At 38.3% G+C, this 21425-nt stretch overlaps 1 protein-coding gene across 3 annotated transcripts in view; it reads left to right on the top strand.

Annotated features, from left to right (window-relative positions):
• SV2B (synaptic vesicle glycoprotein 2B) overlaps positions 1 to 21425 on the top strand; it is a 1975281-nt gene that overhangs the window by 1074 nt on the left and 1952782 nt on the right. The gene's annotated exons all lie outside the window — the stretch shown is intronic.

The raw sequence follows: 21425 nt of genomic DNA on the forward strand, positions 1-21425 counted from the left end.
ATATATTTTAGTACTTTCGCAGGATTCTTACAGTATATAATAATTAGGTAACAAGACGATGCTTACAATATGATTTACATATGCATTAAATAGCTCACTGGAGAACATAAGCAAGGCTGTGCAGTTTGCTATTCTGTGTGTTGCAAAACTACAGGTAATTCATGCTCTAGCTTAAGTTTATTTCAAAATAGGTTGTCAAATGCTGTCTTCTTCTTCTGTAAATATGGGTTAATGTTTATTTTTTTTTCCTAAGAAGAATTTTGATATTATTTGTAAGCTAGTGGTCACCAGTGTAAGTTAAGCTGGGGGTTGTAAACCTTTTAGCCTTTTTTGATCTTCATTTGAGCCAAAGATTCAAGATGCTGTATAAAGTGGCATGTACACTTTCAGGTTGCAAGACACACGTGCATGCCTAATATCAGTGGAGTTTTCAGATTTGTGCTTGCAGCTTTTTAGAGTGCATTATCACTAGTGCAATTATTGATTTGTCATATCTGCTTCACATACTGTATTACAGCACTCAGATGTTTACCTGGAAGTAACTTCCCAAGAGACTAATGATTCATGTGCATTCCTATATACCCTCAGAATTATTTATGATTGAACAGTCACATGTTTTTCAGTTCCATACATCTGCAGGCGCCATCACTTTGTACTGAATCTTTAATAAATATTATTTCATAGCTTGCTTGATGAATTCCTGATGAGTTGCAGGTGTTCATCTACAGCGGGGTTCCTGATGCCACTAATATATATGGATGGAGTTGTCTGGAGCAAATGGAGGCTTGCTGGATTATTAAAGAGTACACGTTAAGTAGGTTTACTAGGATTTGAACATATGGTCCCTATTTTAATCTGACAACTAGTTAGGAAGACATTGTCTTTGCTGTCTTAGTTTTTGCAGCTGAAGATAAGGACAATAATTTTATTTGCATTTATAGTGTAGTATGTTATAGTGTAGCTCCTGTTTATGACATTAAACATATCTTACTAACCATGGCACACCACAATGTCATCCACTCAGTAAGCTAGTATCTTATTTGTGGATCAATATGACCTTCAGAAATTTCTGAATGTTGCCGTATCCATATCGCTACCATAAACTGAAACTCATGTATAAAATCCTGTTATTTCCCACCAATGTCAAGTTTTCCTTTTTTCCAGTCTGTTGTATGAATCAATAATCTCCCATGCAGTGAAAATCTATAATTTTATTAAGCACCTCTATGTAGTGCCCCCGCTCCCACAATTATCATCATTGATGTTTGGAATTGAATTGCATTTAACAACAGCCAGCAACTGCAATCAGTTGCTATTTTTTAAATCATTTTCAATGACATCCTTCTATAATGTGCTTTAAAATGTACATTCATGCAGGGCAGCATGTCTTATGATCACTATTGTTCTAGATTTGCCTATTTTCCCATTACAGTTAGTAAAACTTCTACAGATGTGGACAATCTAATTTTTGATATCTCATTTTACACTAGACATATGAAGGTATTAGTGAGCACATGAACTAGTCATTTTTGCTCTGCAATTAGAATATAGAGTAATATAATTTCTACTCTAGAAAAGACATTTTGAGTATATATGTATACTTTGCTGAGCAAGATTCCCCAAGTGCCATGTCCCTGAGTCACAAGATGCCAAAGTACAAAATGCTGAGAACTGTTTACTGCAGGACATCGTCAGCAGTGCAGTTTTTATGCTAACAGCGATTCCTTTGTTTTTAGGAGATTTCGCCCTTCCTTTTGCTTGTGTGCCTCTGTTGTTGGTATAAAGTTCAGGCTTTGTGGGGTGCTCCCCCCTAAAACACACACACACACATGGGTAGTGCAAGAGATGGAGGCTTGTCCCCTGCACAAAATGCTTTGTTATATATTTTTTTTCATCCTTGTGGTTTTTCAGCCATTTGCACTTGGTGATTTGGTTCCTTGGCATCTTGTCAACTGGCCTTTCATAGTGGAAGTGCATTTACGGCACCAGTCTTCGCAGATGGCTTATTCTGATCTGTTCCTGCAGCCATAAGCCTTACATAGTTCCAAGACTGTGAGTGTGCTTGCTGCTGTTTTCTCATGCCTATGATGAATATTCTGAAGGTGTCATATCATTTCAACTTACGAATATGCAGATACCAAATACAGCATGTTTCACTATGAATCAACGTGTCAGGGTGCCATACCTGCTCATTATCCTTTAGTAAGTATTCTTTCACCCTTCGCCACATACCCTGCTGCCCTAGTGTCCTTACTGGAAATAGTATCTCTGCTTGGTATTCATAGCAGCGATGTGATTACATCTGTCTCTTTTCAGACCCTTCTTCTTGCATATTCCTGTGTCAGCATTCTGAAATACGTCCGTGCATTTTCAGTGAGCTTTTTATGCATCCCTGAAGATTTTAGTTCCCTTGTCTGGACTGTCTTGATTCTGAGCTGATAAGTTTTCCAAATGAATAATACCATCTCATTGGGGCATATTCATTCACAGAGGACAGCTTTTTCTCTCTCTGCATCTCAGCGTTTCAGTGTTCCTTCTAATGTCAGCTTCCTTAAACCATTCAACAAGCTGTCTGTTCCTGCACTAGCATGATGCCTGCTGTTAATAGAACCAGAGGCCACGGCTTAAACAGATACTTATATGATTACAGATTAGCTGTCCCAGATAAGGCAGAATATCTCATGCTTAGTATTGTCGTGTATTTATGCACCATCATGAGGCATGTTCCTAAGTTGCAATGTATCTTAACTTGATATCAGTGGAATCTTGCTGTTGGGCTAAGATATAATTTGTTAGTTTTATTGATCTTGATCTTATAATGTAAGATGCAGCACATAATATAATAATCCTTTAATCAGTATGTAGTCTTGAGTTTAATTATTTCTTATCCTACAACTAGCAGAAGCACCAAACTCATATACAGACTCTTAGCTTTGGAGGAGTCCAGCACTTAGACACTAGATATGTATTTACTACACATATCTATATATATATCAAATAAGATGGGGTACCTGGAATAAGAGAATGAAAAAACAGCAGATGTAAATACTAAATGTGTTTTGATACACATGATTTTATGCAGAACCATATAGTTATCCATTTTGGAAAAGTACTTATCCTAAACTGCTCAGCTATCATTGTATATCTTACATTTTCTATTAGTGCTGCTGAGATTTAAAGTGATCTTTTACGGTTTTTTTAAGTACTCTGCTTTTGTTTTGCACGTATTGCAATAGCATACATATTGCAGTGGCAACTGTTATGTATGTTTCCTTTTTGTGGAATTATTTATTTCCTAGATGAAGCTGACAAGACAGAGCTTCTGTTGCCATTCTAAAACTTATTTTTGGATACTCCAAATCTCCAGTATGTGGTCATGCTAGGTGAACAGTGCTAGAGTAGTGATGGCAATCTTGAAGCATGGCAGGCCTTATTTCAGTGACTTGCTCTCATTTCTTCCTGGACTTCAACAGTGACAAGATATAAACAATGTAAATGCATTCATATTCAGTTTTGTAATATAATCAATATAGTAGTGGGTGTTTCACTAGTTTATATGACATTGATTTTCAAGGAGTTATAGTTAGGTTTGTTTGATGGTGAAATATGTTGTATTTTTGTGTTGTATTGCTGGCAGAATCATGCTTGTTGTTGTTCGTTTTTAACACATACATGAATGGTGTGTTTTGTTTCTGAGGAGTTACTTATTATATAATGTTTTCAGGCATCTGAGGTAAAATGTGATGTTAGTTGTTCAGTGCATACCTCTTAACTGTCCAGAATGTTGTAGAATGTCCCTTATTGGATTTTCACACACACAGAACATTAACACAATACCATTGCATACTTCATGCATGACTCCTGTGTGCACATCACAGTCTGTCTCTATGATCTGCTCTCAGCATTATCATGATTTCATCCTCTGTCACCCTTCAAATAGTTTCAGGAATCAGCTTTTGCTCTCTTGCAGTCTGCAGTACATATCTGTCTTACAGTTTTATACTACATTTTCTTCAGAAAAAAAATTAAACAATTCACATCACATACATAAGAACTGAATCAATTCAACAAATTTCACTCCTTTGCCCGATAACATGTGTGTGTGTGTGTGTGTGTGTGTGTGTGTGTGTGTGTGTGTGTGTGTGTGTGTGTGTGTGTGTGCGTGTGTGTGTGTAAAACAATGTGGGAGATACAGCTTATGTGAGGATTATTACAATGTTCATTCATAATTTTATATTCATAGCTAATTTTCAAACAGATCCATACCATTCATTAACTTCCTCCCCTATAATCTAAATAGAAACACTGCCCGTACATATAGTGCCATCAAAACATTTACAAAAACGAAAGTGAACTGTGAACAAACAGTGATCACAGAAAGTGCAAACACAAAAATGAAAGTAATACAGTTACCAGTTTAGAAAAAACATATATCTCATTTAGTAATCATCAGCAAAAGATATTCATTATGTCTTAGTAGAACCCAGACCATTCTTGATTTACCAAATGGAGTTTACTTTATTTATTTATTCATTCATTGTTTTTGCTGCCCAAGAAGGTCAGAATGGGTGAAAACTCCTTTTCAAAAGAGGCCTGGGAAGAAAAGCGTGTCATGATAGAGAGAGAGAAAGTAACATGCATACATACATAGAATAATGAGAAAAAAAAACGATGACTGTTTGACCATGCAGTAGTGAGAAAACAAACACTGGCAAGATATGTACGAATATCCGTGTAGAAACATATTATAGTACTGGCAACACAATGATATGAAAAATCAGAATGAGTGTTTATACTAACAACATTTAGACACATAGCATTTTACACTTGTAGGATAGTTGTAAAGCGAACCATTTTAACAATGTAAAGTTGAGGAGCCATATTACCAGCCTCCGCTGTTTGAAAGTAGATGGTAAATCCTGACTAGCTGTCGTTCAAACACCAATAGCCATTGCATAGAAGCTTTGGACTGTGATCCTTAGAAGCTCTCTGGTTTTCTGTTGTTACAGCGCTATTTTCCCTGCTATAACTAGCAAGATTTTTTCAAGGGGAGAAGAGAGAATCTACACTTTGATATGTGGCAGCAACATTGGAGTTAACATAATAAGGAATGCTTAGCACCCATACCTCTCAACTGTGTAGATTTTCACGGAATGTATAGATGTTTGCCTCATATTTTGGGTCTATTTCTCAAAAGATTGTGGTTCTCTAGCAAATCATTGGCAAATCATTGATGGCTGAAGTCAGACAATGACAAATATTTCAGTTTCAAACTTCATTACCTTCAGAAAATTTATGATAATTGAAAGTTTGCAAGAACAATGTCTAAAAAATGTGTCCCTATTTTTTGGCCTTTATCCCCCCATTATTGAGGGCTTTGTCCAGATTTATTGCTCTAAGAGGCTGAGAGGTATGTTAGCACCTTAAACTTTTAGAAGAATGTGGCATACCCAACAGCTTCTGTGCCGTGATTATTTTTTGCACAGAAATGATTTTGATGCCTGATTAAGCAGAGGTTCTATCAAGGATATTAAAAGAGCAATAAACCTCACTTTTACTTTGAGTAATTCTGCATGGATAACTTTTAAATAACCTGCATCTTTAACAATAGAAGCTACTTCTGGGCATTTATTACAACACTGTACATTGTTACCAGAATTCGTTGACTCTGCCTGGTTTATTAGGAGCTTGCTTTACTACAGATTATGCAAATCATTGCCTGGAAAGAAAAAGGACATGAGAGTGAAGTGGCAAGAGTTTTTCTGAATGGGCATAACCTGCCATCCTTTGCTAGGGACAGTAAAATTCAGATGGTGTGAACACATAGCTGCAAAAATGTGCTTGCTCCATTACCTTTATACAGTGGCTCACTGTTAGATGCAGCACAATATCACATTATAAATAGTTAAACATATTTGTTTTTGCCAGATATTCACCCTGCCATGCAGTATTTCCCGTGTAAGAAGAGATGTACTGCATGCCTAAAGAAAATTCTGAATTTTAGCTATATTTTTGCAGTAAAACCCAGATGAGAAGTAATAACATTCCCACAAGCATCTCACATTCATCAGTTTAGTTATGTTGTGATCAACAGAGAGCCCAGATGAAATTAAATATGCAAAATTTAACTTATATGCATGTTTTTATAGAGGATGATCCACAATGTTGCAGTGTAAGCGCGTACCTTATTCTTGTCTTCAGCTTGCTGGTGCCTCCATTTCATTAAACAGTTACTATTCTGTTGTAGTCATCGGGCAAGTCTATGCACTGGTAAGTATCACCATGTGGTGCCCTTTCTGCACATTGAATTGTCAGCAGGCTTGTCATAATTTAGAATGTTAAATGCTGATATGTGAGATATTTTCTCTCAGTAAAAGTCAAATGACTCATTAATTCACTTACTTTGTACTTCTTTCCCTTTAAAACACGTCAACCCATGGGCAGAAAATCACCACAACAGTACAATTCTCAGAAGTTCACTGTATAACTTCCCCTCCCTGTATTACTATTAATTTCAGCTGTATTAAAGTATTTATATGATGTAGCTTCCCCAGCCCTGCAATTTTGGCATTCAGAAAATTAGTGAAATGTTAGGATACTATTAAGGAGAATGTGCAAGATAGGTCACCCAAGACACAGTCTCAGACAGCTGACTGCACTCTGATGTGCAGAATTCCCTGAAAGTGAAGGTGCACGTGCAGGACAGTACTATAGAGACGTATGCAATCCAGTCATAATCATGCGCACATTAATCTGTGTTACAGGCATACCTCTCAACCTGGTAACATCAAAAATCTGGACAAGGCCCATAAAAAATAGGTACAAATCTGTACGCTGATTAACATATAATTTGCATACATAATTATGTAACCCCGCCCACTCGAATGGAATCATGGGATACCAACTTTCAAACACAAACTGAAGAACAGACAACCAAAACATGGCACCAGAGTCCCCCTGCAGCCATACCAATGTCCCATTACCTGGCTATTTCGCCCCATTTGCCATAGACACTAATGTGTGCATACTGCTTTGCTTCTGCAATGATTTGGATTTTATTTTTACATTTTACTGTACAGCAATGCAGGCGCACTAACATCTGGTAAACAAAGCAATACTGTCTCACAATGAAAATAGGCTTAGCATTAAAACTTCTCTGTTCTTGAAACTTATATTCATTGAAACAGCATTGAAACCCACACCACATCCAAAGAAAATGCATCTGGCGGCTTAGCATTAAAACTTCTGTCCTTGAAACTTATATTCATTGAAACAGCATTGAAACCCACACCACATCCAAAGAAAATGCATCTGGCCAGTGGTGGATCAAGATTACCTTTGGGCCGTTTTCAAATCTTCTGCCCCTTGCACACAAAAGAAACATACATGTGTTCTTTCCTTTGATAAACCTTCCTGACTTCATTAAATTATATTCCTTGTATAATACAACACACACTTGCGAGAGCACATTTTAAATTTATTGTCAGAACTTTTTTCCAGTAGGCTGTACTGTAGGCAATGAAACAAGACACATTAACCAATAATGACAAAACTGCCCAATTCAGTACATTTCCATCATAAGTCTACTTCCACACCCACACTATAAATAGAATGACAGTAGCTAAACCATAGGCATCTTGCACAGTGTATTGTACTTATTTTCAATTTCATTTTTGGCGGGTGGGGACAAAAGGTCAAAAACCAAGGACACATTTTAAACATTGCTTGTATAATTTTGAAAAATTGCTAGAATAAAATGTTGTTACCAACATGCATTTCACTGGCAAGTTTTGAATCCAGGACCCTATGCACTACAGTCAGAACATACCACTATGCCAAATCAGCAGCTTCCTGAAACACAGGAAAACTGAAACTTAATGGCTATCATTTAGTGAATTCATTTCTCACCTCTCACCATAGCTCTCAACCTCTTAGCACAAAAAACCTTGACAAAGCCAATAATGGGGGAATACAGATTCAGTTCTCACTTCTCACCATAGCTCTCAACCTTTTAGCACAAAAACCCTGGACAAACAAAGCCAATAATTAGGGAATACAAATTCAGTTCTCACATCTCACCATAGCTCTCAACTCTTAACACAAGAAACCTTGACACAGCTCATAAGTGGTGGTGGCTAGGGAGTAGGGACTTACCAGGGACACATTTAAAACATTGCGTGTATAATTTTGTAAAGTTGCTAGAATAAAATTACTTATCACCAATTCACCATGCATTTTACTGAAAAGCTTTGAACCCAGCCAGGACTCTATGTACAGTATTTAGAAAATTAGACCAGCAACCTCAAATAGGTACTACACAAACAAAACACGTTCCGACTGATTTAAAGAAACTCAAATGACTGGCCGACATCTGCGACATCATTCTGAAAGGAAATTGTTTTCGCAGTGAAAAGTTACTCAAGACACGGTGACGGGTATAAAAATAAAGCCCAAATCAGCTCCAAGCCTGCTCTACCTTCTGCCTTCTCCTTTGAAATAAAAGTAATAAATCCCTGCTAAGACAGCCTCGACAGTGTACTTCCTCTAACTCTGACAGTTCTGAAATGCCCAAAATCCTTTCTCCACAACGCACAGCCACAGATAAAGCATAAGCAAACATATACTTTACATCGACCCGAGAAGTGTAAGCACAACATGCTTTTCTCAGCTTTTTTAAGGGGTGGTTTCCTACCTGACTTGTTTCCGAATGCCTGAATGCTGCCCAGAAATTAATCCATTTGAAAACATCTTGGAGCGAGCCGAGAAGCTGTTTCTGAAGTTGAACTTCGAATAAGAATAACTCCGAACTGGCAGATGGAGCAGCTTAATTCTTAAAACTTGTTGCTGAAGCGCTAAAGCGCTCGTTTGAATAACCCGCTAACTGCTCACCTCACACTCGCAGATCACGGGGAAAACCGGAAATGGGTGCTTGGAGCACTTAAGCTCAATTCCGACAGGCTGATAGCCCTGACTGTGCTGACGTCATCGCGCACGTGATGACGTCAGTGCAAAATAAAAAATGTACGAAAATTTAAAAATAAAACTAGAACTAAAGCTGGGAAAAGTCGGAAATGGAGGGGTGCCACTCGTGAATCGTGGCACCCCAGTATTTGGACCCAAAACTCGGTAAAATCCGAGTTATTCGGTATGGTTGGGAGGTCTGGTTACAGGCCAAAAGTCTGATGAGAGACATAGACTAGAGATGTGGGGCCAGCATGTACAGTAATACACAGACTACATACAACCAAATTGTAAAAGGGATCATTCAAGCAAGCAGGACTAAGCAACATAAGCTAGCAAGGTAGATTTGTAACAAAAAAGGTATGACATTGTAGATAGGTAATACATATATTGTTTTATTATATTATTAAGGGCAAGGTATATATCTCAGATTTTATAGAATGGAAATATATAGGATTGTAGGTACTTATGAGGCTGTTACTCCTGGTGGATTTTTAGAAGACTATCCTTGCACTCCCATGAAATTATTAGCCCTTGTAATTTAAGTACATATAACCCAGTGACGGCCAAAACATTTACCGGTTACCCTATCCTTAAGGGACAAGGCTGCTAAACCAGGAGTGAATTTGTTATTTCCCATCCATTCCTCCAGATTATGTTTGAACAGAGTAAGGGAAGTACTTTGCTTATGTGGAGAGGAAGACAATTCTACAGAAGAGATATACATTGTGATAAATATCTAACCCTCCTGCATGTTCTGTTTATTTTGTAGAAGTGATCATGATCTCTTGAGCAAGTGTTTATGCCACCACTGGACATGTGGATGTGCCACAGCTGTGAGAGGATAGGGACTGTTGAGGCTCTATAGATGAATTCAACCCTCAGTACTCTGCGTGATACCAAGATGAGGTTTATGGAAAGGTGTATACTTAATGGGGCAGTATACTCAATGACTGGCCCAATGAGTGTTGAATACATTGGAATGAATGGCATACTCTTATTAATAAGGTGTACAATGAAAACAAACTTTCTTACAGTAGTGGCTGCATAGTGAGTCAAGGACATTTTGTTTTCAAAATAGGTTCCCAGGTCCCTAGCTACGAGATCCATTTCCAGGCATGTGTTGTCAGTGTAATAGTTACAGGACATGTCATGCTTCCTGAAAGACTTTTTGTCATTTAGTTTTAGTCCATGGTTATGACACCAGTTATTTGATTGGTAAAAGCCTTCTTCGAGGATCATGATGTCATCTGGAGAGTTTATGACAGCATGAAGTTTGCAGTTATCTGCAAACTTAGTCAGCCATAAACACTTACATTAGCTTTGACCACCAAGACATAAATCCTAAAAAGGAGTGGCCCAAGCACTGAACCCTGGGGTATACTACTAGAAACAGCTCTTTTTGAGGAGGTAGGGCATCCTACTTTAATTTTGTGGGTCTATTTGTGAGCCAGTTTACTATCCAGTGAGTAACATGGGGATTAACATCTAGCTAGGATAGTCTGTCAACAATGTCTGATTGTGGGATAGTGTCAAACAACTTTGTGAGATCTAGATATGTGCTGTGTACCATTTTTTCCTCATCCAGTACTTCAGTTGACCATGTTAAGTAGCCAGAATCTACCCTTGACAAAACAAAATGGCTTGGATCAAGGGTTTGTAGGTTACCTGTGCCCTTGTTTATTATTTCAATAATGATCCTCTCCATAGCCTTACTGATGAGCATGCCATTCAAATGTCCACATTTTCACAGAATGTCCAGATTTTTGCCTCATGTTTTTGGTCTGTTTCTCATACAGTTTGTGTTTTTCTGACAAATTAGTGAGGACTGAATTCACCAAATAAAGGCAGACATTTGAAATTTAGACTTTATGTCCTTCAGAAAATGCATGGAAACACAAAACCCTTTATTATTGTATCTTTCTAACTTTATAATAGCAATATTAAATTACCCCTATTTTTGTCTATTTGCCTCCCCAATTATTTTTTGTCCTTGTACAGATTTCCTGTGCTAAGAGGTTGAGAGGAATGTAGATGAGGCTGGTTAGACTCATGGATATGTAATTACCTGATTCCTTTGATGCCTCACCTTTGTGCAAGGTGATGACTATTACTCTACTATTGATCTCTAATGTATATACATGCAAATATGCATTGTATATTATACCATGTTGCTATTTTACTGTGCTTATGTTTTACTATATAATTTTTACTAATTGCTTAATTGTTAGTATGTCTACTATGTTTTATGGAGCTTTTCTCCCTGGGCCTCCACTGAAAATGGGCTCCTTGAGCCCAGTGGACCTCCCCAGTCACCGAACTGGAAATAAATAAATATTTGTCCTTCATTCATCCAATGCAAAACCTGTTTAGAGGCTGATATTGAATAGTCTCTGTAGTCGGAAAGACATATCTTGTTTTGAAACCTGCTTACTGCACCCCAGGTACCAATATGATTTTAAATAATCCATGAGAATGTAAATGACCTGAGGCATAACTCACTGAACTATTTGAAAAGAGACATACTGGATCTCTCAGAATATGTGTCACAGATAGGTATGAACCTTGAATTGAGAAGCATTCTACCTTCACCAAGGATGATGCCAGACTATGAACATGAAATAATTGATTTTAATAATTAGCTTAGTTTTTGGCATAACTCCTAGGGATCCAATATCTGTCAGCATGTGAGGATATGGTTAAACAACCATATTGCTTTGCCAAAAATGGGCTGCACCTGTCTCCTCTAGGGTTTCAGGTACTGGCTAAAACTTTATCCACCCCTTAGAGCTTTTTTTAGGCAATGCCAAAAAGACAAAACTACCAACATAGTGAAAAAGTCTACAAGCAACCTTGAAGTGTTACTGCTCAATGCTTAGAGTCTATACCATGACATAACCTTCAAATCATCCCCTCTCTTGAGACTATAGACATCTGTTCAGTGACTCAGACTTGGCTTAAAGCCATATAAAGTATTCTGGAAGTGCAAGGCTACAGTGCCTTCCACACATTTAGGCCAACACCAGCACAGGGTGGTGCCAAAGGTGGAGCTGTCTTAATCTATGTTAGCAACAAACATAACTCCAGGTTGGTTAAACAAGATGATACCATGGATCTCATCCATGTGCAAGTCACCATAGATAAGGTCCCTCACCATATCATGGTTAGCTAAAGGTCACCATCATGTCCTTCGAGTCACATGAGTCTTACCTAAACCTACTAGAGGAGCTCACCTTCCAACCAAATACACTATTCATGAGTTACTTTAACTATCCCTCTTTACACTGGGAAATGTACACTGCCTCAAACTCACAGGCACAATGCTTCCTGGACTTAATTAACACAAACAGCCTGAAACATATAGTACACACTCCAACTGGAAGATCAAACATACTGAATCTGGTACTGAGCAACATGGGGCAGTGTTGCAACCCCTCCCCACCCCCGTGCCACATCCTCACTAGTGTGTTTGGATCACAAAGTTGTTTCATTTGAACTAAAAAGCAAACCAACAAATCCAGATGAACTATTCAGAGGCAAACTTCTTCTTGTTAAGTGACAGTTTGTCAAAATTCAAGGCTCCTGCCAACCCATTTTCCACAGATACCTATGCAGAATTATTCACAGACACCCTATACAAATGTGTATGGCTGCATAGAGGCTGTCGTACCTACCATAAATAAATCTAAAACAAACAATAAAAACAAACCCCACTGGTGGTACCTTCACCTAAACAGGATATATAATAAAAGAAGAAAATTAATGGCCAAAATCAGAAAGAGCAACTCCTTCAAAGATAAGTGCTCTCATATACAACAAAACAAGAAACTAAGAAGTCTAATTTAGTCCAAAAAGGCTATCTAAAAGGTCAAGATAGCCTCACAGGCTAAAAACAATCAAAAGGCCTTCTTTAGCTATGTTCAGAACCTTAGATGTAACGTACAGCATTATGCTGAACTGATGGTTAATGGTACCACCTTCACTGATCAGGGTGGCATAGTAAATCTACTGGCTGATAAATTCAGCTCAAACTTCACCCCCTCACTACCCCCAGCTCCACCAAGTCAGATCCCCTCCAGCATACTTCCTCCAGCTATAAGCAAGGGCCAGGTGTTGATAATACTTGCTATAGCCAAGAACACTGCCTCCATAGGTCGCATCAAAATCCCTGGTTGTTTACTGAACAGTCGAAAATGTGGCCTGTCAACACCACCTGAGGCACTCAAACTACAGCCTTGAAACAGGCTGCATTCCAAGTGAATGGAGGACTGCAACAGTCATTCTCCTCCACAAGGGCAGATCATGAACCGACCCAGAGAACTACAAACCCATTAGTCTAACAAGCCAAATATGCAAAGCCATGGAATAATTTATCATGGAAATGATAAATAAAGACATTGGCAACCTACAGATACTGGGCCCATGCCCATTCTTCTTTGTTAAGGGAAGGTCATGCTGACTTAAACAGGTAGACATCTTTGAGAGGATCACCAAGGCAATGGATAAGGGTAAAACAGTGCATACTGTGTATATTGACCTGGCAAAGCACTCAGTAAAATACCCCACTCAGGCATTGTTGACAAGCTCTCTGAGCTAGGCATAAATCCTTACATAGCTCACTGGATTGCAGATAGGACTCTAGAATGCAGGATCAGTAAGACCACTGCCACCAAGAGAGCAGTCACCAGCAGAGTACCCCAGGGGGTCCGTGTTGGGCCCGTTCCTGTTTGGCATCTGCTTCTTGGAAGTCAAGGCTAACATTTAAGGCCTCTGGTTCACAGATGACTGTAATTTGGGATCTAATAGAAATTCTTGCAAGTTGCTTTAACACAGACAAATGACTGAAGCAAAAGCCATGGCCTAAAGCTCAATGCCCAAAAATGCATTATAATGCCCTTTGGGAAACTGCCAACCCAAGTTAATTACTCCATTGAAAAGCTTCCTTAAGAGGTGGCTCAGAAGTAAGGGATCTGGGAACATAAGTAGATAGCAATCTGGCCTTTGACCAACACATAGCAAAGATAATAAAAAAATCATTCTATGTCTCCCAACTTACAGGTAAGGTTATGGCACTCAGGTCCAAGAAAGTTATAGTACCACTGTACTTGGCCCTTATCAGACCTAGTATTGAACACAGTGTCCCCTATGGCATGTAGCTAACCAGACACTTGCAACAGTTGGAATGCCCAGAAAGGTTTCTCACTTACTGAATTCAAGGCATGAATACATTTACCCTGTCCTACACTGATCTCCCAAGGACTGTGACTCTGTATTCAGTCTCCTACAGGCTGCTGAGAAGGAATCTTTGCCTGACTTAAAGAGCATCTTTAGACACAGCCATGCTGGAACTGTTGTGCATGTGCTAAACAAACAGCACCAGAAGCACTAGATCCATGGATATGAACTTCACTTTTGACATAAACAGAACGTGCTGGAGAGATAAATATGTGGTCCAAAGGATCTCCACACTATTTTATTTTATAGGTTCATAGGTTGGTACTAGGCTATCGGCCCTAAGGCATATGCAAGCCTAGCCATAACAATTCCCTGGAAATTTCTTCCCACAATATTTACTTCTCTGGGCCCCTGTCTAGCAGGGCGACTGGCATGATCCCCGGGGTGAATTTCCTATCTCCCATCCAATCATCAAGGTTCCTTTTGAAGAGGGCCAATGAGGCGCTCGACTTGACATGTATGGGCAGTCTATTCCAGACTATGAGGAGTCTCTGGGTCAGGAACCTATCCCTCCAGCATGTTTTGTTCATTGTGATGATAAGGTTTAGATCCCTGGAGCATGTGGCTCTGAAGGATTGGGATTTCTTTAAGTGGAGCATGTCCAACAGCTCAGTGTTTGACATGGCCTTGTATGTTAAGAAGAGATTGCCTCTGAGAAGACGATATGCCACAGAGTATAGCTGGAGTTTTTTTAGACAATCAGCATATGGCATCTGCTTTAGGCCTGTGATTCTTTTAGTGAGGTATTTCTGTGGCCTTTCCAGCTGTTGCAGATGTCTTGTGAGGTACATGCCAAATGGGGCATTATAATCTATAATGGGTCTAATGAGGGATGAGTACAGTGGGACACTGACCTCTTTTTTTCTTTTACATTTGTTTACCGGACTAGTCCAACTGGATACATGCCCATTTTCAGTAGAGGCCCAGGGAGATAAGCTCCAAGATTAATCTAATGTAACAGGAATACAAAGCAATACAGCAACATAAAACTAATACATGTTAAAAATACAAATACAGTAAAGATGCAGACTAACATAGCAGAACTAGCATCAAGGAGTATAGGCACTAAAAATGCTAAAAAAAAAGTTTTCCCATCCATGTAAAATAGAGTGCATCCCTAACCTATTCAAACAAAACCTTGACAACTGGATGGGAAATTGTACATTTATGTCCAGTCTGACCCTCATGTCCCTTATGGACAGAGGCCATCAATAAGAAAAGCATTATCCTAACTAACCCCCCAAAACAAATCCTTAGTTAGCTCCCAACTAACATGCCTCATTGGTATAGACGCCCCAAAAATGGAACTCACTCCCTCACAATATAGTATCCCAATCTTCCTTAACACAATTTAAACATATGCTAAAAACTCACCTGGATGATACATGGCCATGCCCCTGTGCCACCTCGGGTTAATTTTCCCCATAATTGTATAGCTAACTAAGCTACTGCGTCAACTAAATGACCAAACTACTAACCTCATTCTTCTCAAACTCGGTCTCAGCTCATTCTGCAGCACTAAATATTCTGCAATACTGTATATACTGTACTAATAACCAAAATCTAAAGTATAAGGGCACCTCTAATTACTGACCCTATAACTCCTTAACTACTCCTAAACTGCTACTTTCTGTATACACAATAACCTCAATTACTTCTTCCTATATATACCTTAACCATTACCTTTTATCAATTGGTTTCTCCCTCACACCTTCACCATCTCTGTGGTGTACATTGTTTGTTACCAGATCATACTATGCTCAAACTGAAATTGTTGCCATATCTTTATCTAGTACATGGCATCACTGTAGTAGTCACCACATGTCATTGTTGTAATGTTATTATAAATGCATACTGGATTTCTATTTGTGTCTATTTTGTATTATTATACTTGTACCTTATTTGTGGAGCTTTTCTCTCTGGGCCTTCACTGAAAAAGGACCTGTGTCCGATGGACTTTCTCGGTTAACAAATGTAAAATAAATAAATAAATAATAAATAATAAAATGATATTTGTGACACAAATGGTTTGGGGTACACAGTTAGGCTTGTGAGGTCAATAGCCTAGTAATGACCTATGAACCTATAAAGCACTTACCGTCAGGCAGCAGCATATCTCTCAACATCGGGGGGGGGTAAAGGCTTAAAATCAGGGACAGTTATTGAATATTGCTCAAATTTACTTAAAAAGTTTACAGAAGATCTCTTAATCATTAAAAGATAATTAGAGCAGTAAAACAGGTTTCACATCAGTATGTATGTTCTGAACAATAGAAAATATAAAACTCTAATGCCTGGCATTATTTTTTTAATTTGTAAAACAGATTAATAAACTTTATGAAAACAGTCAAAAGAACAATTCACGTGATACAAAACATACACAACTTGTGCATAAGTAGAGTTACAAGTGAAAAATTTTGTACAGTAGGTTAGGCTAAAAGAAAAACATACAAAAACATTAACCAGATAAAGTTCTACTTAAAGAAGAAGAGGAACAAAGAATATCCAAGAATTAATAAGTGTGGTTTGCACCTGATCATTCTATATTATCCCTGTTAATAACAAGCCTAGTAGGGTATGTTCCCATAATGATGACAAGCTAATACTATCTTGACTCCTTACAGTCTTGATTAGGTAATATGATCTCATGTATATATTTGAACAAATAAAGTTAGCATACGTCTTTATAAAGACTGCAATTTTCAGTAGAAAGGAGTGTTGGGGTTCTCCATTTGGAAGTTATATATAATGTAGTTATCACAGACAGTTGATGGAGCTTGACTTTCTGATGGGTAGAAAATATTACACCCAGTGTGTAGTCACCCAATTTACAAAATGTAGCTGTGGGAGTAATAGTACAGCATTACATATTAGAAAATAGATTAGAAATAACATCCCAAAAGTGTCTGACCCATTAACACCTCCAAAATATATCAACTTCATCTGCCACCTCTCTTGAACATACCTGACAAGTGCCTGAGTAACCCTTGTTCAGCATATAAGCTGAAGCCCAATACCCTTTGAAAAGTCATCTCAGTTTGTGAGTCAATGGCCTAAGCTGTTTGTTTAGCATGGTTAATATGGGTTTCTCCAAAAGAGAAGAGGCGATGAATATGTATTTATTTATTTATTTTATTTGCTTTTGTCTGTTGGGAAAATCCAAGTGGGTACATGCCACATTTTCAACAGAAAAGGCATGTTGTAATCATTTAATATATACATAAAATGAAAAGAGTAAAAAACACCGGATATAGCAATTACATACAATATTCCAGTAATGTTGAAATATCTAGCATACAATAGTAAATATGCAAATCAGAAAATAGTCAGTCAAACTGCCAGAAATCTATTTACAATAGTATTATTTTTACAGTATATAACCTTTATGATTTGTGCCCTGCAAAAAAATTGTGTCCATTTTCAATACTGTTATTTTTTCAGTGGATTTGTGCCTTACAAAAATTTTGTCTTTATTTACAATACTTTTATTTTTGTAGTGGACAGCTGTAGAAATTTGTGTCCTAAAGCAGTAAATGGCTGTAGTAGTGAGCACTCTTGACAGTCGGAAGATAGATAGGTCATAAAGGGATACAAGGAAATTTAGGGAAAGGAAAAAAAAAAAAAAAAAAAAATATATATATATATATATATATATATATATATGGTTCTACCTGACTTCGTCGACAGCGCAGAAGACCGACAGCGGAATTCGGAGCTCCAGAAGATCAACGAAGAAGACCGGCCTTGAATCGCGAGTGGCAGAACATCGACAATGCAGAAGACCGACACGACGGATGACAACACCAACGCCGAGGATGCCGACATGGGGAAAGGCTGTGTGAGTATGCGGTAGTGACGGACGTTAATGTACGAGACAGGTAAGTGTGGAGATTGACGGTCTGTGGGGATAGGGGTGGGTTAAGTGAGTTAGGGTTAGGGAGCGATAGGGGTGGGTTAAGTGAGTTAGGGTTAGGGAGCGATAGGGGTGGGTTAAGTGAGTTAGGGTTAGGGAGGGATAGGGGTGGGTTAAGTGAGTTAGGGTTAGGGTGCGTCAGGGGCGGGTGAAGTGAGGTAGGGTAAGGGAGAGGGTAGGTAAGTGTGCGATAGTGACGGACCTTAGGGTTAGGGTAAGGTTTAGTGTGGGCTTGTAAGGATTTTGGTGTGCTTGTGTTGTGTGTGTGGTTTGTGGAATGGGGATGTGTTTTGTTTTTAATAATTGTTATTGTGGTGTGTGCAGTGTATGGGGTTTCGTGTTTGTGTACCGTCGGTTATTTCGTTGTCGGTTATGTGTGGTTTCGTGTTTATGGACTGTCGAATATGTGGTGTCGGTGATGTGGTTGTCGGTGTTGTGTGGTTTCGGCTATGTCAGGTAGAACCATATATATATATATATGTATGTACACACACACACACACACACACACACACACACACACACACACACTATCTGTTAATTTTAGAGAAAAGTAAGAAAATAATTAATTATGCATACTATCTATTAAATATTTCTCTTTAAGAAGATTTGAATATGATCAAGAACCATTTTCCAGATATATCAATTCATGGTTGAGAGAGCAACAGATAAATGTAAATAGACTTCATTTTTATGTGTAGGACTCCTGAGGCTAGTAATAGTGACAATAAACTGTTGAAGATAGGTTCATAGGTTCGTAAGTATATACTAGCCTAACAACCACAAGGGTCTTTATAAGAATAGCCATACAAAAAAAAAATTGTATAGGTCATATGTGGGATTTGAACCCATGCCAATGGATATCACAGCAAATAAAGGACAACCACAAAACCACTATTCTTGGAAGGAAGCTATGCTAACTACTATATCACCATTGTCATGTAACATATAATATATTGCATGTATGGCCAAAACATATACAAGTACTGGGTGAAAGCATGTCTAACTGTAAATAATTCCAAAAGTCTCTCAAAGAAAGGCTATAAGTAACCTGCATATGGAAAAATGTAGCAAAGCAGAGATTATTGTTCCTAAATTCTGACAATTGACCTATCCATTGTAATCACTTAATCACCCAAGATTTCCAAAGAATTAATCTGCTGTCTACTTTTAACTGTGGGCTTCCCCAATTAGGAACATCTAGGTACCAAACTTTACATTTGGAAAGAGAATGTACAAGGTATAGCATCTTCTTAGGTGACAACAGAAAAATTTTTTATAATATACCGTGGCCTTGTGAGATGTACTATGCAAGAATCTGCCTTGAGGCTCTGACCATAAAGGTGACAAAGAAGGCATTAGTGATAAATACTTATAACAGGCTGCTACATCAGCCATGTAACAGACATCTATTAGTCTTGCTCCTCACAAACATCTGGAGGGCTGAAACCTTTCCCCATATGAGCATTGGGGTGGCTATTGATTAGTATCCAGTCCAGTATACTATTTTTTTGGTTGTTTCCCTATACTGGTGGGGGTGGATATAACCTGTGTGAATCCATACAGGTTTACATGGGTGGTAGGAGATTGAGAGGAACAAGTGTTCCAGTCAATGTTAAGGTCTCCTAGTACAATGGTTTCTTGTGGATAGTTACTAGCTAACCACTGGAGGATGCCTTCTAGTGAATTGGTGTTATTCCCTGGTGGAATATATACACAGACTATATTTATGCTTTTGTTTTTGTTAATTTGGAGCTTGGCAGCAATTGTTTCTGCCTTACTAACCTGGGGTGGTTGACTGGGATCTAAGGTAACATTTAGTGTGGATTTCAAGAGTACAGCTACCCCCCTCCCTTCCTGGGAAAGCAATCAAGTCTAAGTATATTATACCCAGATGGTAGGATTTCATAATCTGAGGTTGTTGGTTTCAGCCAGGTTTTAGTTAGGCATAGAATATCATGAATGCCATGTAAAAAACATCATATGTGAGGGAGAAAACAATGTTCATCAAACCTGTTAGTATTGCAATCATTCTGTGCTGTGCAGTGCATGGAATAGTTTTAGGATATTTTTTGCCACAATACTGTGGTGTTGAAAATCTATTTGCCATGTTTACAGTATCCACATTTTGCATTTTGATATTTTGTTTGACTAATGTGAAGTTCTCTCTTACTTTCATGGATGGATTGAATATTAAAATGCTGTTTGTGATCTTAGGTTTTGCACCTAATTTGCCATTTAAATCAAAATTGAACAGATCACTCCAATTTCATTCTAATACAAGTCTTCAGGAGGGTAATCTAAAGAATAACTTTCCTGATAGTTGAGATTCCCTGTGCTGTGGAGTGGGAATTTAAGAAACATAGTCTAAATCCTGTCCCCAAGACTGGGGATCAAAATCTGAAGGAGAGTAAAATCTTTTCCTTTTTAATGAGGGGAAGCCAGACTCATCATGTAAAGTTTCAGAAGCTTTACGGAAACCATCAGTAAAGCACAGCTAATCCTCCTTATCTGCTTTAGAAGAAGACAAATGTCTAACCTTCTGTTTCCTTTTTTCCAGGAGACCTCCCGCAGTAAAAGCAGCCATGAAGAATGGTTCCTTCCTGGGAATGAAGCTCCTCAGATCTGCTTCATGAAGGAGCATCACCCAGTCCCTTCCCTGATGCTTGTATGAGTTGTTCTCCCTTACCTGACAAGGGCAGCTGAGAATGTGCCTGCCTCCTAGTCCTTAGTGACTTTCTGTCCAGGGTGGGAGCAATGGAACCACCTGGACTCAGGTCCATGTCCTTGCTGCATAAATGTTGTCTGATAAGTGGTTAGTAGAGTTTTGAAGAGTCTCTCTTACCTCTTGGCAGAAAAGTTAACTTCAAGTTCTAAGGTAAAATATTTTAGGGACAAAAACAAAACACACTAACCTTAGTGCCTAATGACTCTTTTTGACAGAAAAGTGACACTTTCTGACAGAATATACTAAATAATAAAGCACCCTCAGGGACTTAAATGACTCTGACAAGCAGTTAGAAGGCTTGGTATATTTGGTGAAACATCCTGAGAGGAAAAAAATACATTCTGAAGTAAACATTTTCAATGAAACCCCCAAACCACAAGTCCTATGACAAAAAAAGTAAAGCTTTATCTCAAAAAATCTGTTATTTGACAGACATTTCCCAAGGGAAACCATTACCAAAAACTGTCAGATTAAATTTTTAGTGACTACAACTAAAAACACCAGTTATAGCTTTTAGAAAATATTTTGAACTGAAAAGAACGTTAGCTGGCTGTTGGTCACTTAAAGCCTGCAGGAAGAGTGTACTTCA

This window comes from Protopterus annectens, chromosome 7.part0 (assembly GCF_019279795.1).
Source record: "Protopterus annectens isolate FY-2018-M chromosome 7.part0, PAN1.0, whole genome shotgun sequence".
In the NCBI taxonomy this organism is placed as follows: domain Eukaryota; kingdom Metazoa; phylum Chordata; order Ceratodontiformes; family Protopteridae; genus Protopterus; species Protopterus annectens.